The 15,485-nt window shown below is 44.9% G+C and overlaps 1 pseudogene; it reads left to right on the forward strand.

The window, feature by feature from the left end:
* The first annotated feature begins 2,556 nt into the window (after positions 1-2,556).
* On the forward strand, positions 2,557-3,500 carry LOC146796987 (olfactory receptor 1f45-like; annotated as a pseudogene).
* Positions 3,501-15,485: the final 11,985 nt, after the last annotated feature.

The following is a 15,485-nucleotide window of genomic DNA, read 5'->3' on the forward strand; positions in this document are numbered from 1 at the left end:
TGATTCGGGGAGGCCGGTGCGGCAGATTTGGGACGACATGCCATTAGTGGGAAGCTGCTTCTTCTCGCTGACCATCTTTCTTTGGGGCCATCTTAAAGGTCTCAGTTGGCAGTTGCACAAAGCTGCATAAGCAGAAGAGAGTGGAAGACTGACTTGTGACTGCATAGTCCTTCTGTTTGGCAGTACTGGGGGTGATGTCTCCTCTCCTATGAACCTAAAAGCAAACAATCAAGAAAAACATATAGGTCGGAAACTCTTCCAACCGAATCGGTTTCAGATTTGTTTGCAACCAAATCGGGTTCTACGAGTCCGACCGGACAATTACGATGCTTCCCAACATCATTCGGTCAGACTCGCATTGACTTCAATGGGGGCCTGTGTTCCGAACAAGAACACAGGCTCCGATTGAAAAAAGGGGTGGTTAGGGAAAACCTTGCACCCTGTGGCATGCACCTCATGGTGCCTGTCAAACTGTGCATGGTCGCAAGGAGGGGTCCCTTGGGTACTCCTCAGGGCCCCATTCGGAAGGCTCCGGTTGAAATTCCAACAGCCAATCCGTGTCAGAACAACCAATTCGGAAAGGCTGTCTGAATTTTACATCATAATTGCTCAGTTGGAAATGTGGTCCTTTGACCTGTATGAGTCGGCTCCGAACAGCTCAGTACCTTCAAGTGCCATACAGAACCGACTCGGAAAGTCTAGACGCTTTCCAAACATTGCAATTGGTTGGAAAGATGGGTTCTGAATCGGATTTGGCAGACCCAAATTCGATTCCGAGCCTTTCCGAATGACATTGTAATCGATCCCTTAGCTTGAAATATAACATTGTTCGCAGTTTGAATTAGTTCAGGCAAAAGCAATATTAGTGTGGTTGTTTTGTTAACTTAGGCAACCACTTTAAAGTCTAACCCCACCACCAAGCCATCATTCCTCATCAGAATAACACACAATATACAGAATTTTAGAGCTCTTTCCTTAATGTCCATATATTCGAAAGGAGACTCAGGGAACTGAATGGGTAAATGGAATAGTAATCTTTTGAAAATGGAGGTAAGTATTCACATATGGCAGGGAATGTGGTCTGGGTGGGAATGGAATAATCATCATCATTACACAAATTAATGATGCTAATGTCTACTCTAAAGTGTAACACAGCCAGGGTGTACAGGAGGAAACAGGATTATATACCTAAAAAAACAAATGCTGTTGCGTAGCTGTGTGCCTATGGTGGATGGATGATGGATTAGTGAAGGCAAAATGAGAAAATAATTTACAATGAAAAAATGTGAACAAAATTACAATTGAAACCAAAATTAAAAATTAAACTGATAATATACAATAATTTGTTTAAAAAAAATAACATTCATTTAAAAAATTAAAAAATAAACAATAAGTAACAATATCCTTCTCAATCATAATATTAAACTGATATCTCATCTTTCCATGCAAGCCTAAAGGAGGCATGGTAATTGGTAACACAGAAGGAAACAACATTAATTAGGCATTGCCAAAAACAAAATCTGACGGGGCTTAAAGATTTTACAAGAACACACATCCTCCAAAGGCGTAAAATATGTTACCCTATCTATACACTGTTTGCAGGGGAAAAAAATTAAATTCCCCAAAAATAAACCCGTTTTGTAATTTAATCCAATGCCATCCATGGCCTAAATTATGTTTTAATTAACAGACATTCCAGAAACTGTTGTTTCATGCACCCATGACTAATACTGGGCCTACTGGCAGAAAGGCCCATTGGTAGACTAGTCCACATACTAAATTAAATGAATATTGCCCATTTTGTTAAAACACAAGTTAATGTACTGAACTATGCAACATTTTTCCTTTACAAAAGAAGAAAAATTACATGTAAAAAAATAACTAGGCCCCTATTGAATGTGCAAGCCACCCACCACAATACATTTTAGAAATTGAATAAAAGTACAAACAAATCCAGGTGCATGTCCCCAATCAAACAGTGACCAGGAGATGAACAAAGCACTGGGATGAGCCTGCTGGTCAGGAACAGGACATTGGAGCATCTGGGGCCCTTCCTTCCTGGTGGGAAAAAAAAGTAAAAATAAAGGGCTTCTTGCACAACTCCAACGGTTTGAGAAGGAAATCGACTCAAAAAGCCTCTCAGCTGCTTCTCAAGCACAAAAGCTGCTCGAGCGGTGCTTTCACGACCAGCACTACACTGGTGCCGTCATGGCAGGATCCCATACAAGTATCGCCCGAGCTCGCTAGTGCCCAGGGATTATCGTGCTGCTCAATGGTCAGTGCCCAAACAAATCTCGAGCATGTGAATGGAAAAAAAGTCTGCTTTGCGCCTGGAAAGGTGGAATTCAGGAACTCCGTGCTCCACTGCCGAACGCGGAGTGCCTAAATTCCACAAACTCCGTGAGTGGAACAGAGTTCACAGACTGGGCCTAAAATTACCAGTTAATCTACTACACACTGTTGTTTTTTAATCAAGTCCTGTTTACATAATAATTGTTGTTCTTTATCCATTTATTCCTAGATATCTTTTTAGCTGTAGATCATTGGTGATGAAAAATGGATGCCAAGAACCAAACCACTGTGATGAATTTTATCCTCCAGGGTTTGTCGGATCATTCAGGCCATCGGATGGCACTCGCCATACTTTTTCTTGTGATGTACTTGGTTGGACTACTAAGCAATAGCGCCATCATGACAGCCATCAGTTCTGACCATCAGCTTCACACACCCATGTATTTCTTCATTGGGAACCTTGCACTGGTGGACATCACTAGCTTGACTATCATAGTGCCCCAGCTTCTCGTCAACAGTATCTCACAGAGGAAGACCATCTACTTCTCCCATTGTATCACACAGTTATACTTCTTTGCTGCCATGGGTAGCATTAACCTCCTGCTACTTTGGGCAATGGCCTATGACCGGTATGTGGCAATCTGCAGACCATTGCACTACTTAATGGTTTTAGGCAGGAGGGCCTGTGGCCAGTTAGCAGCTGGTTCCTGGGTAGTTGGTCTCCTGAATTCTTTGTTGCACAGCATGATGATTACCAGACTGTCCTTTTGTGCATCCAATTTGATCGAAAGCTTCTTCTGTGACATTCCACCACTGCTGAAGCTCTCCTGCTCAGACACCTCTGTGAATGAACTCTTGATTCTTACAGAGTCTCTATCCATAATTCTAGTATCAGTGATCTCTACTGTGGTTTCATACACCCGCATTATAATGACCATCTTGAGCATCAACTCAAGTGTGGGGAGACGCAAAGCCTTCAGCACCTGCTCTTCCCATCTCATTGTTGTCAGTTTGTACTATGCGACCATCCTATTTAGCTACATCCGGCCCGCTCCAGTTATTCACTCGAGAAGGACAAAGTAGTATCAGTGATGTACACCATTGTTACCCCCATGCTGAACCCTTTCATCTATAGTCTGAGAAATGACCAGATGAAACAGGCACTGAGAAAAGCAATAGGAAGAGGCTTCTATGCTCACAAATTTTAAAAGTTGTCCTTTTCGTACTGAATTCATGTAACGAACCTATGGTTGATATTATTTTGAGTGTTTTGAGAACAGGCTGCCAAGTGGCTGGCATAATAGGGGCACTGGCTCGTCACTCTATCCCATTGCAAATGCTCATCTTGTGTGCCTGCCAGATTGGCAATTTTTTTTTATGAACGGGCTTCCACCAACATGGGCATGAGTACTTTTAGCAAAAAGAGCCATGCTGGCCAGTCCTCACATGCCATGTCGGAATGATGAGCCATTGGCATTTGTTTACTGTAAATTAAACATTGATTATTTGGACAGAAGCAGTACAATGCTTGTTTTTTCTGCTTGCTGCCATGCTCAACAAGACTGGCACAGATAAGAAAAAATACAGTTGACATAGTGATGGAATGCTAGCAATCCAACTGTACAGTGCACAAGGTGTTTCCAATAGAGGAGCCACCGCTTGGTCTGATGTCAGAAGCAAAGCACTCTAATCACCTCTAAATAAGGCAAGAGAACTACGTGTTGGGCAGAGGGGATGATCACCAATTTTTGGCAGCTGCCCCTTCACTACCTAGTTGTAAATGATGACCCATTCCTAACCAAGGGTTTATGGACCTTTCAATGCAAGATAATTCCTGCTAATATTGGAAGTCTGTCATCACCCCATTTAGTACATTATTGTTCAGCAATTCCCCCTTCTATGAATGTGGTGGAGGAGCTAAAATTTTATTAGATAGAGCTTCCACCGGGTTTTAGTAGATGCCCATTACCACTAACCTCTAAATTAGATTTTTGATCTAATTTATATGCACTATTTTTAAAATTATATCCTGATATGTTCCCTCTTTCCAATGTTGTTCTTTATAATTTTGTTTATTGGTGTTAGCTCGCATATCTATCTAATCTTTTTAAATCGCATCATGGTGGCTCTGTCCACCTTTACCATTACATTGTGTATGCCATAATGAACAAAAAAAAGCACTTCACATTAGCCGAAGAAACCATTTTCTGTGCTGCCAATCACATAAATATGAAACACAGATCTAGATGGAAGGACCATCCAATTGTTTACCTATAAATAAGGCATTTTTTCAACTATACATTGTTATGTTATGTTATGTTAAATAGTTTGTAAAGCGCGTGAATCACCCCCGAAGGGGTCGCTCAGCGCTGGCAGAACTGTGCGGGGATGATGTAGCGGTGTCATTCTGAACAGAGCGTGGTCTTTAGTAACTTTCTAAACCCGAGGTAATCGGAGCACTGTCTGAGCGGGAGGGGAAGCTGATTCCAAACCAATGGAGCTTGGTAGGAGAAAGATCTACCTCCTAGCCGTGCTCTCTTTATCCTCGGAATGAATAACAGCGATTTAGAGCCTGAACTCAGATCGCGATTGGGGATATATTGGAGGAGCCTTTCAGTCAGGTAGGAAGGGCCGGGGCCCCACAATGCTTTGTGAGTCAGGCAGCAGAGTTTAAACTTGACTCGTTTCCTCACTGGCAACCAATGCAGTTGCTGAAGCAGCGGGATAGAGGCGGATCTGCCTGGAGCTTTGGTAACCAATCGTGCTGCGGTGTTTTGCACCACTTGCAGACGGTTGAGGGCAGATTCATTGGCAGCGACCATTAAGGCGTTGCAGTAATCCAGTTTATTTAACACCAGAGCCTGGACAAGTGTCTTGCGAAAAAAGTCTGGGAGATAAGGAAGAGCTTTCTTCAAAAGGCGCAGTGTGAAGAAGCAAGCACAGACGGTGTACGAAACATGATCCTTCATAGACATAGCCTGATCGAAGCGAACGCCAAGGTTTTTTACTGTGAGTTTAGGCAGCGGAGCGGGCCCCAACTCAGATGGCCACCAAGTTGGTGACCACATGATGGGGGCATCGCCATAGAGGATGATCTCCGTTTTGCTGCCATTCAGCTGCAGGAAATCCACTCCGAAATGGCCAGCATACCTTGGGAGAAACAGGTTTGAGCAGTCAGTGAAGATTTATCAAAAGGGAAGATAAGTTGGGTGTCATCCGCATAGGATATGGGGATGAACCCAAGAGATCTTAAGAGAGAAGCAAGGGGGGCCACATAGATATTAAATAATGTAGGGCTCAAACAAGAGCCCTGTGGCACGCCCTTGGTCAAACACTCGGTGGTGGAGCGGAAAGGGCCAAGGTTCAGAGTTTGTGTGCGGTCAGTAAGGAAGCTAGTTACCCAGCTGAGCGCCGTACCCCCTAATCCTGCCCCTCTTAATCTTTCGAGCAAGGTCAGATGGTCAACCGTATCGAAAGCGGCGGAGAGATCTAAAAGGACCAAGATGGCAGATTGTCCCTGATCGAGCGTCCGTCTAAGGCAATCGGTAACAGCAACCAGAGCAGTCTCGGTGCTGTAGTTTGCGCGGAACCCTGATTGGGACGGGTCCAGGTAGCCAGTCGCTTCGATATGGTACGAGATATGTTTATTCACATACTTCTCGAGGACCTTGCTCAAATAAGGGAGGAGGGAGATAGGGCGAAGATTGGCGAGATTATCCATAGGAAGCTTGTTATTTTTGCGTAGCGGGATGACCTGTGCAGCTTTCCAAGAGCGGGGAACTAGCCCCTTACTTAAAGAGGAGTTAAAAAGCAGGGTGACAGAGTCTGCTAATGCGTGAGCAAGAGACGTCCCTATTCTTGCAGGCATAACATCTACGGGAGAGCCAGATTTAACATTGCACAATAGTGTAGCGGTCTCAACCCGTAAGAGGGGAGGAAAGGTCAGTAAGGTTGCGTGTTTGCCAATAGGGGGTTTCACAATGTCGTCAGACAATGAAGTATGGCAGGTATTAGAAAATTTGTCATAGATGGTATCAATTTTTTGTATAGAAAAGAGCTGATTTTATTGCAGAGAGACTGAGAGTGCTTGTTGTCCAAATCACATGCTTTTGGAAAGGTGAAATCTTGCAAAATTTGGTGGAGGATTTTAGGCGCATTACCTGCTAGCCTTAATTTCGCAGCTATATATGTTCTGCGGGCTTGTTTAATTTCTTTATGATAAAGAGTTAGCACTGCTCTAAAGTTTGCTTTATCGGTGTCTTGGTGGGTGCGCCGCCACTTTCTTTCCAGATTTTTACATCGGCTTTTCGTTATACGTAGTTCCAGAGTAAACCAGACCGCCAGATTGTTCCTAGGGGCTTTAGAACATATCTTTACAGGGGCAATAGAGTTAATGGCCGCTAAAACAGTAGTGTTAAAAAGGGTAGGATTATCTTCAATATTATTGGTCGGGGGATACCTGGGAGGAATAAAAGCAGATAAGAAAGACTCCGGATTAATTTTAGACCATTGTCTATAGGAGAATTGGATATGTGTTGCCATAGAAGAGGACGTTAGAGGGTACTGCACTTGAAAACTGATAAGTGCATGATCAGTCCAGCACATCGGGCGGGGGGCTTTACAAGTTAGCCGGTCAGAGTTGGAAAAAATGATGTCTATAATGTGACCAGCCGTGTGTGTGGGACCCTCATTTTTTTGGTGAGATGCAGTGTGGATAAATCAGAGGCAAAAGTTGATATTTCAGGAAGCGAAAGATTGTCGCTGTGTATATTGAAGTCACCTAATAATAGGTAATTCTCAGAAGCAATCACATGGGGGGCTATTAATTCCATTAATTGAGAGGAGAAATCCTTTATAGGGCCAGGGGGGTGATAGACCAGTGCCCCTCCCCAAAAGTCATGGGTAACCATTTCCATTTTAAAGATCAAGATTTCGATTTGAGCATTAGTGCATTGGTCTAAAATAGAAATTTTTACGCGCTCATTATGAATCATTGCAACCCCCCCCCCCCCCCCCCCGGTTTTCAGCGGTCTGTCGAGCCGTTGAATCCTATAGCCATCAGGAATGGCAATCTTAATATCTGGGCCACTGGTGGGTTTCAACCAGGTCTCAGTTAGGAAACCCACATCAGGTAAGTCGGTCGTTAATAAATCCCAGATCTCTGATGAGTGTTTAGGGAGCGATCTCACATTACTTAAAAAGCCCTTCCAGTGGTTGTGCTGTGGGGTTTTAGGAGTCGGGATATAACTATTGCTGGTCATGTTGATGTCCGGGCGACGCAGAGGGCCCGGTATCATACTGCCCAGGAATATGTACTGAGGGAACATTTTGTAGGATTTCAGCTTCCCAGTTACTCTGAAATCTACATTGTGCGCAGGAAATGGGTCCTTCCAAAGAGTGTGGCAGCACATTGTGGCATAACAAGCTAATCAGAGGCGACCTAGCAGAAATAAGCCTAAGTTCTGCACCACTATATACTAGTTTACACTTACTAGAATTAACTGTAAATGTGGCATAGTCCCTGGCGCCTGGCGACGTCCTGGCGCGGACGGGCGCAGATGGGCTTAACTTTGGCGCATCTTCGGCGCGCCACCGGCGCGCCACCGGCGCGCCCGCTGAGCGCGCCCACTGCGCGCTTGCGCCATGGCCCTCTAAGTAGTGTGTGGGGAGCAGACACTAGACTGCTCCCCGCGTTACCTCCAAGATGGCGGGCGGGCGGGCAGGAGTCGTGTAATTGCGGTGCAGAGGACACGTTAAAAAGAAGGAAGTGAGCGGTAAGATCAGCCTCAATATACAAAGTATTAAAAGGATGTTAAAAGTGTATCACATTTAACATTAAATCTCTTATAATTGGTTTCCGCGAAACACCTCTTAGCCTTGAATAGCTTGGAATTTTTACTAATGTTAAAATAAAGTGCAGTTCATCTTTTTGATAATTAGTGTTACACATACCAAAACTAGAGTATAATGGTAACCCTTTTGCAGACAGCTTGCAAAAGGAAACCCAGATAATGTTTGACCCAAAGATTTCTCACTTTCAATTCTATCTGGACTAGAAATATCTCTCTTTTCATAAAAACATTTGATGATAGAGGTACCGGAGATGAGTAAAACATTGCATTTGTTTCCGCCACAATCATCGTATTCCAAAATCTGTTTTACAATAAGATACTCCGTACACCTAATTTTGTACAAAATAAATACATGAGAGTCAACTAAATCTGCTTCAGGAAACCATTTGGTATAAGGAGAGGCTTTATATTTGAGCAACTATCATCTTTGCCCTATATAATGTATTACTCATCCCTCTGAACATGCCTAAAGGGGCTGTAGCCCATTCTTCAGTTATTCAATCTGAACCAGTTGATGGTCCAGAATTTTCCTGGACCAAAAATGGAGGGAATATGAAGCACCCAAAAATTATTGTGATTCTCCATCATATTGACTACACAAAAATCAATCATTCTGACCAATGTAATTATGTCATTCAATCTACTTGAATATTTGCCCCTGTAAAACGTAATACTTGCTGGCGAGTCAGAGGAGGGTCTCCCTTGACTAGTGGATGGTACTATTTTTCCTTAAATCTGGGTGCTTAATACCTAAACAAAGGTCACTACACAAGAGATTGTGGGTCATAGGAGACCTCTAAGGGTGAATTAAAATCTCCCCTAACTAACAGTCTCTCAATATCTCACTTGGCCACATATGTCCTCATGCAGTGAAGCAAGGTAGACTCAAGAATGGTAGACTCAGGAAAGGTAGAACCAATGTCTTGTCTGACTGAGGAAGCCCATAGCATACCTGATGATGCTAAGTATAAGTGATATAATGTTATCGATAGTACATCGAAAATCATTGACAACACAAAATCCTTGTATTTCATTCTTGATAAAAGACTCAAGTTAAATCACAAATTATCTAATAGCCAACAGCATGTGCTTCTAATTGCAACTTTTATAGGGAATTTGTAATTTTATCTCACAACATGGCCTCAATTCCATTTTCAAATCTCTTGTGTTGTCTAGAATTGACTGTGAAATTTCTCTGCTGTGTGTTCTTCTTAAATGACACATCAGAAGGCAGTGCTTTGTCAATTAAACTAAATATTGGACCACATTAGACCAACTTTAGCAAACATTTATTGGTTCCTCGTATAGTTAGGCAACTCTACAAGATAGCATGTATCACCCGGAAGGTTTTACACATACCCACCGCTAGGTTCTTAGTATCCAATTTGAAACCATCTTGATAGAGCCTGGTGGTACAAATGGTGAGTGTAGTTCTAATGAAATGTTATGTCAAGTAATTTAATCAAGTTTAAATCCAGTAGCGGACCGTGGAGGGAGTGCCGCATGATGGTGGGGAGGGGCGGGGAGGGGCAGAGTGGGAGGTAGTAAACTCCGGCTCATGGCTGACTGGAGTAATGTAAATAAATAAATAAAATGAATTTCATTGCGCACGCTGAAATCCTGACCCTCCCCCACCTTCCTCAGTGCCCCGTGGCACTACCTCCACGAGCCGCTACTGTTTAAATCCCTTGGGAGCCCTTATAAAAGGATTGGAGAGCCCTTTTCATTGTAAAGCAACAGTATATGCACTCTGAAAAAACCACCTAGATGACAGACTGTTTATTTTTATTTTTGATCAAGTCAATCAATTAATCAATGGCATTTGTAAAGCTCTCGGCTGCTCAGCGCACATATGTTTAACTCTTTTGCTGCTAAGCCTTTCTCCTCACAATGCTAAGCCTTTGTTTCACTTTTTGGGGTAGGTTGCGCTTAGGGCTCCATAACGTTTTATTCACATAAGCTATCCCCAAATAAGTGTCCTTGATTTCCAACATCCTGTGGATTCTAAAGATTCACATGGAGTGGTGATTCCCCTGAAGGGGAACAAGAAGATTGCCAAAATATAGCTACATTTTGGGGGGGAAATAGGAAATAAGAAATATCCTACTTTTCTATGCTCCCACATGTCTTCTGATAAAAACGGTACTTCACTTATGCGGTAGGCCTAGTGCCTGCGACAGGAAATGGGCCAAAACAACACATGTATACATCAGATTTTTGCCCTCAAACCTGACCCTTTTTTTGGAAAGGGGATAGCTGAATATTTTGGGCCTTAGCTCAACTGGCACTTTGGGAAACTTAGCAAATCTGTACATTTTTAAAATCTAAAAACCTAGGGGAATCCAGGAACGTGAGACATGCATGGCTCTCACCTGTTTGTTTTACCCAAAACCCCTTGCAAACCTCAAAAATTGACTAAAGAAACAATTTTTCCTCACATTTCAGTGACAAAAAGTTCTGGAATCTGTGGGGAGTCACTAACCTCCTTCCACCCAGCATTCCCCTAAGTCTTCTGATAAAAATGGTACCTCACTTGTGTGGGTAGGCCTAGTGGATGAGACAATAGTGCCACTGACATTAGGCCCAACCAAACAAGTGGCACAGCATGTTAATCAGCACAAGTGGGGCAATGCTGGGTGGTAGGAATTTCATTGATTCCTGTAGATTCCAGAAGTTTACATCACAGAAATGTAGGAAAATGTGTGATTTCAGGCAAAGTTTAAGGTTTTCAGGGAAGTTTGGGTAAAAAACCCTCATGGGATTCGAACAAGGCACACCACCCCAAAATCCCCTGGCTGTCTACTTTTCAAGTGTCTGTGGTTGGTAGGATTCTGTGGGTGGCAGCTGAGAAGCTACCCCTATTGCTGAGCTTTCCATGTAGCACTTTAGGGACTTTCGTGTTGAGGTATCTTGGCCCCCATCCACACAAGAGAGGTAACAGTTTCATCAGGAGACTTGGGGACATGCTGTGCTGTAGGAAATATGTGGCTTTCAACACATTCCAGAAGTTTTCCTCACTGAAATGTGACAAAATGTGTGTTATTAGTTACAATTTGAGGTTTGCAGGGCATTGTGGTTAAGAAAATGGTATGAATGCATGCAAAGCACACTGTCCTGGACTCCCCCAGATGTCCAATTTTCACAACCATGTGGGTCTGATAGGCTTATCCAAGTACAACCAAAAAAGTGTCGAAGCTGTTCCTTTAACAAACGAGACGGACCAAGTGGTGTGCATGAGAGTTTGTGTAGAGGCACCAATGTTGGATATGGAAGCCCTCACACACCCATCAGGATGTCCTGCTTCATCATCAGGCTGCTCCACGTCGAGTCGGCTGGTGCAATACCCGACGGGCTCCTTATTAGGGAACACTCTTATGGAGATCTTTTATCCAACAGCCGTCCGGTGAAGTGGGGGTGAGGGGCTCTAATTTGATGTAGATGAAAGGAGATAGTGATTGTGAATTAAAATAGGGATGGGAGTGCTTCTCAATCAGTTTATTATGAAGCCTCCTTACCTAGTTAAAAGCTATGAGGTGAAGTGTTGGTAACGTAGATTTATGTGCTAGGTTATATACACTGCCTCATCTGGGGTCAACATGTTTCTCGCTCTATCTGAGGATTACTCTAGCGATTCTTCAGGACTGACAAGGTATCTATACAGCTGAGCTGCACTTGTGCTGTTACTAGCGCTTTTCTATTTTAAAATATTCCTGTTCTGTATTTGTTTTGAATTTTGTTTGTTCGCCCCTGGTTTTAACTGGGACTATGCTAGGCACTTCCCTCCCTCATACCGCATTTAATTGTTAAAATTCACCGCCGTTTTGGTGGGTCCGGGTCACGGGGGTAGTCCGGGTTGGGCGCCATCTTGGATTGGGCAGTGCATCTTCCGGCGGGCGCCATTTTGAGCGTTACTGCGCTCAGTCAGCCACGCGGGACGCCTACTTAAAGTCGCTCTTTCCCGCGCTGCGGGATCGCTTAGTGGGATGCCGTCGCTCAGCCGGAGTCGTGCCAGAGTCCTGCCCGTCTGCGCCCGTCCGCGCTAGGGACGCGCTGGGCACAGCGGGTCATCTCCCTTGCACGTGTTGATTTGGTGTTGTGATGATTGCCTACTCCAACGAGACGTTGCGGTCCATTGGACGGACCATCCCTAAGTGCGATCAGGTAAACATCCACCCTTTAAGCGGCCCTTATTGCTGTGCCTGTAAAAGATGGGTTCTGGGCTCTCCCGTACATACGCGCCAGAAGCCTTCGGCTCCAGTCTTTCGGAGTAAGGGTACGGCGCGCGCCCTTCGAATATTTAGCCTGAATGTTAGGTCCTTGGTGCAACACCACCAAGTCATCTTGGACCTTATGCAGGATGAGACCCCAGACGTTTTTGCCATTACGGAGACTTGGTTGCAGGAGGACGATGCAGCTGTTATCAATCTGGCTTTTCCCCCTGATTATTCCATCTTTACTCTAAATCGTCCAACTAGAGGAGGGGGCATTGCCCTTGCTGTGAAATCTAGCTTCCCTTGTAGCTGGAATGTCTTAAACATCGCTGGGTGCGAAAGCGCCTCCTTTAAGATCTCGTTCAGCCCCCAGTTCTCGATCTCAGGGATGGTGGTATATCGGCCTCCGGGTAATGATGTCGCGTTTAGAGATGCCTTCCCTGATGCCGTTAGTTCTCTGGCAGTTGGTTGCGCCAACTTTTCTATCCTGGGAGACCTTAATCTTCATTTGGATAATCAGAGCACCCCGGCTGTCTTGAATTTTCTGGCGGATCTCGAGGCCCTTCAGCTGGTTCAAAAAGTTTCACAACCTACTCATATAGGGGGACATACATTGGATCCCTTTTTTACTAATTTATCGGAAGCCATAGTCTTTTCCATCTCACCTTTAGGATGGACTGACCACTATTTAGTGGATATTCGAGTCTCTCTGCCTATGACTCCCTTTATTCCCTCGGTTAGATCGGTCCCTAGAAGACACTGGAGTAAACTTAGGCTAGAGGACCTGCATCATGTTTTGACTATTGATCCGTTAGGATCTCTGGATGATGTTGAAACAGGTTATGACCAGTTCTGTCAATGGATTACCAGGGCGCTTGACTCTTTGATCCCGATTATTACAACTAAATTGAGCTCCAAAAAGTCAAACCCCTGGTATGACAGTGCTTTACGTGCCTTGAAAGGGAATTGTAGGCGGGCCGAGAGAGAATGGCGGAGGACTTATGATGCGGCTAAGAAAGCGTCGTTATGGCCTCCATTAAGATTTATCATCGTGCCATATGTAGAGCCCGTGCGGCGTTCTACTCTCGGGAATTCCGAAACAGCTTGAACCCGTCTAAAACCATTTTCAAGGCCCTTAAAGATCTTCTGTCTAAACGAATTTCTTCCCCGGTTATGGCCTCTACCTCTCAATGTGAGGCTTTAGCTGTTTTCTTTTTGGAGAAAGTGCAGGGCATCTACCGGGCCTTTCCCTGTACAAGTCCACTTTTGGAGGTCGTGGACATTTTTTTTGCCCCTCCTATTTTGGACTCTTTTCCCCTGCTTCTACCCGAGGCTTTTGATAGATTGTCCCTGAAGATTAAATCGGGTTCTCCTCTGGATCCGGTAAGACCTGCCCTCTTCAGGGACCAGTCTTTTCTGGGACGCTCCTCGGTCCGCTCCCTGATCAACATCTCGTTGGCTACGGGCAGGGTTCCAGCTAAATGGAAGCGTGCAGTGGTTTCTCCTATTCTGAAGAAACCTTCTTTGGATCCGTTGAAGCCGGAGAGTTATCGGCCCATTTCTTTGCTTCCTTGGCCGGCAAAATTGGTGGAGGCTCACGTCAACCAGGTTCTCTCTGACCATCTCACCCGAGCTAACATCTTGGATGCTACCCAGAACGGGTTTCGTACTGGGCACAGCACGGAGACAGCCCTTCTCGCTATGGTTGAACATCTGCGTTCGGTGCTGGATGGGGGACAGACGGCAGCGCTAGTATTATTAGATCTGAGCGCCGCCTTCGATACTGTCTCACATCGCATCCTTCTACATCGCCTTGAGGAGATAGGTATTGGGGGGTAAGCCCTACAGTGGTTTCGATCCTTTCTCGACGACCGGTCCTTTTGCGTTGCCATACCACCGTATCAGTCCAAATTCCATCATCTGGGCCTCGGGGTGCCTCAGGGATCCTCGCTGAGCCCCACGTTATTCAATCTGTACGTGAAACCGCTGGCTGATGTCGTCAAGCAGTGGGGCATGAATATGGTCTCATATGCGGACGACACACAGTTGGCGGTGACCATCAGCGGGGATGCTGATGTGGATGCCCCTAGGTTCCAGAATGGACTGAGGGCAGTGGCGAGCTGGATGAGTGCCAACTGTCTCCAGCTCAACGCTAAGATGACCGAGGTCATGGTTGTCGGGAAGGGTAAGGAACTTTGGGGGGACAGATGGTGGCCTTCAGAACTAGGGCCATCTCCAACTCCGGTTTCTGTATTGAGAAACCTAGGAGTATGGTTGGACTCTACTTTGAGTTTTATTGGGCACCTCAAGAAAACCGCAGCTTGCTGCTTTGGGGTCCTTCGGGGCTTAAGATCTGTCCTGAAGTTTTTTGACCCTCCCACCAGGCAGCTGGTGGTTCAGGCAACAGTAATATCCCGTCTGGACTATGCCAGCTCGCTCCTGATAGGGGCAAATCAGGCAGAAATCATCCGCCTTCAACGTATCCAAAATGCCGCAGCCAGAGCCATAGTTGGCTTGCCTAGGTCCTGCTCGGTCTCAAGTACTTTACGATCCTTACACTGGTTACCGATCAAGTCGAGAATTCATTTCAAAGTCCTATGCTTGACTTTTAAGAAAGGAGTAGCTCCCCAGATCCTTTCGAATCTCTTATCTAGCTATGTTCCGACTCGCCCCTTAAGATCACTGGGCCAGGCACTCGCTGTGGTGCCGAGGTTTAAGCTCAGCCGAATAGGTGGTCGTTCTTTTCGGGTAAAAGCAGCAGCACTTTGGAACTCGCTTCCGTTTGAGATTCGTGCGATGGACGATCTTTTCCTTTTTCGCAAAGCCATAAAAACCCTTTTGTTTTAATTTTCCCCCTATCTAGATGTTCCCCCTCTTGGAATTCCATTTCAGTGTTAGTTGTGTTTTTACCGGTCATGCGCCAGGACGCCCCTTAGCTGGGGCAGCTGTGCGCAATATAAATACTCCTAACATAACATAACATAACATAGTGTGTTCTATCTACATATAGACTGTTTATCCAGTATTCAGTAAGCATTCATATTGGTAGCTAGTGTTCCACAAGTTTACCTGTAACCCGGTCTACCCTACCAATTCCATAGGATAGCACACTGCAGTTCCTGGTAGGCTA

This window comes from Triturus cristatus, chromosome 10 (genome assembly GCF_964204655.1).
Source record: "Triturus cristatus chromosome 10, aTriCri1.1, whole genome shotgun sequence".
In the NCBI taxonomy this organism is placed as follows: Eukaryota; Metazoa; Chordata; class Amphibia; order Caudata; family Salamandridae; genus Triturus; species Triturus cristatus.